Source organism: Arachis ipaensis, chromosome B7, assembly GCF_059453495.1.
Source record: "Arachis ipaensis isolate K30076 ecotype BB chromosome B7, ASM5945349v1, whole genome shotgun sequence".
In the NCBI taxonomy this organism is placed as follows: domain Eukaryota; kingdom Viridiplantae; phylum Streptophyta; class Magnoliopsida; order Fabales; family Fabaceae; genus Arachis; species Arachis ipaensis.
This window is the reverse complement of record NC_142442.1, coordinates 39,698,561-39,701,063: the sequence shown is the minus strand read 5'-3', so window position 1 is coordinate 39,701,063 and position 2,503 is coordinate 39,698,561. Positions and strand designations below refer to the sequence as shown.

General features: G+C 40.2%; 1 non-coding gene across 1 annotated transcript; it reads left to right on the top strand.

The window, feature by feature from the left end:
• The first annotated feature begins 1,499 nt into the window (after positions 1 to 1,499).
• On the top strand, positions 1,500 to 1,607 carry LOC148550913 (small nucleolar RNA R71). The gene has a single exon (XR_015893620.1). It is a non-coding gene; the product is annotated as a small nucleolar RNA R71 (small nucleolar RNA).
• The last annotated feature ends 896 nt before the right edge of the window (positions 1,608 to 2,503 follow it).

Sequence of the window (2,503 nt, the reverse complement as noted above, 5' to 3'; positions counted from 1 at the left end):
GGAGATCCTTGAGTTTTAAACACAAGGGAGTCCTCATTCCATTGAAGGACTAGTTCACCTCTGTCAACATCAATCACAGCTCTTGCTGTGGCCAGGAAAGGTCTTCCTAGGATGATGGATTCATCCTCTTCCTTTCCAGTATCCAGGACTATGAAATCAGCAGGGATGTAAAGGCCTTCAACCTTTACTAACACGTCCTCTACTTGTCCATATGCCTATTTTCTTGAATTGTCTGCCATCTCTAATGAGATTTTAGCAGCTTGCACCCCATAGATTCCCAGTTTCTCTATTACAGAGAGGGGCATGAGGTTTATTCCTGAACCAAGGTCACACAGAGCCTTAAAGATCATGGTGCCTATGGTACAAGGTATTATGAACTTTCCAGGATCCTGTCTCTTCTGAGGCAATGTCAGTTGATCCAGATCACTTAGTTCATTGATGAACAAGGGAGGTTCAACTTCCCAAGTATCAATACCAAATAATTTGGCATTCAGCTTCATGATTGCACCAAGGAACTTGGCAGCTTGCTCTTCAGTAACATCCTCATTCTCTTCAGAAGAGGAATACTCATCAGAGCTCATGAAGGGCATAATGAGGTTCAACGGAATCTCTATGGTCTCTAGATGAGCCTCAGAGTCCTTTGGTTCCTCAGAGGGAAGCTCCTTATTGGTCACTGGACATCCCAGGAGGTCTTCCTCCTTGGGATTTACGTCCTCCTCTCCTTCTTTGGGTTCGGCCATGGTGCTTATGTCAATGGCCTTGCACTCTCCTTTTGGATTTTCTTCTGTATTGCTTGGGAGAGTGCTAGGAGGGATTTCAGTGATCCTTTTACTCAGCTGGCCTACTTGTGCTTCCAAATTTCTAATGGAAGACCTTGTTTCATTCATGAAACTTACAGTGGCCTTGGACAGATCAGAGACTAAGTTTGCTAAGCTAGATAGATTCTGCTCAGAATTCTCTGTCTGTTGCTGAGTGGATGATGGAAAAGGCTTGCTATTGCTAAACCTGTTTCTTCCACCATTATTAAAGCCTTGTTGGGGCTTTTGATCCTTCCATGAGAAATTTGGATGATTTCTCCATGATGAGTTATAGGTGTTTCCATAAGGTTCACCTAAGTAATTCACCTCTGCTATTGCAGGGTTCTCAGGATCATAAGCTTCTTCTTCATAAGAAGCCTCTTGAGTACTGTTGGATGCAGCTTGCATTCCATTCAGACTCTGAGAGATCATATTGACTTGCTGAGTCAATATTTTGTTCTGAGCCAATATGGCATTCAGAGTATCAACTTCAAGAACTCCCTTCTTCATAGGCGTCCCATTACTCACAGGATTCCTCTCAGAAGTGTACATGAACTGGTTATTAGCAACCATGTCAATGAGTTCTTGAGCTTCTGCAGGCGTTTTCTTTAGGTGAATGGATCCACCTGCAGAAGTATCCAATGACATCTTTGATAACTCAGATAAACCATCATAGAATATATCCAGGATGATCCACTCTGAAAGCATGTCAGAAGGACACTTTTTGGTCAACTATTTGTATCTTTCCCAAGCTTCATCGAGGGATTCACCTTCCTTCTGTTTGAAGGTTTGAACATCCACTCTAAGCTTGCTCAGCTTTTGAGGAGGAAAGAACTTGGCTAAGAAAGCCGTGACCAGCTTATCCCAAGAGTTCAGGCTGTCCTTGGGTTGAGAGTCCAACCATATTCTAGCTCTGTCTCTTACAGCAAAAGGGAAAAGCATGAGCCTGTAGACTTCAGAATCTACTCCATTAGTCTTAACAGTATCACATATCTGCAAGAATTCAGTTAAGAACTGAAAAGGATCTTCAGATGGAAGTCCATGAAACTTGCAGTTCTGCTGCATCAGAGAAACTAATTGAGGTTTCAGCTCAAAGTTGTTTGCTCCAATGGCAGGAATGGAGATGCTTCTTCCATGTAAATTGGAATTAGGTGCAGTAAAATCACCAAGCATCCTCCTTGCATTATTATTATTTTTCGGCTGCCATCTCCTCTTCCTGTTCGAAAATTTCTGAAAGGTTATCTCTGGATTGTTGTATTTTAGCTTCTCTTAATTTTCTCTTCAGAGTCCTTTCAGGTTCTGGTTCTGCTTCAACAAGAATATTCTTGTCCTTGCTCCTGCTCATATGACAAAGAAGAGGGCACAGAAAAAAAATAATAATAATAATATGGATCCTTTATACCACAGTATAGGGATCCCTTTGTGAGTGGAAGAAAAGAGGGAGACAAAGAATGTGATGTAAAGAAAGAAACACAACTGTGAGGAGGGCAGAGATGTGAGATGAGATGTTAGTAAATGAATAAATAAATAGAATAAGATGGGAGAGGGAGAATTTTCGAAAATAATTTTTGAAAAAGAGTTAGTGATTTTCGAAAATAGTTTTTGAAAAAGGTTAGTATTTTTTCAAAAAATTTTAAAATCAAAAATAAAAATAATTAGTTAATAAAAAAGAAATTTTTGAAAAAGAGGGAAGATATTTTCGAAAA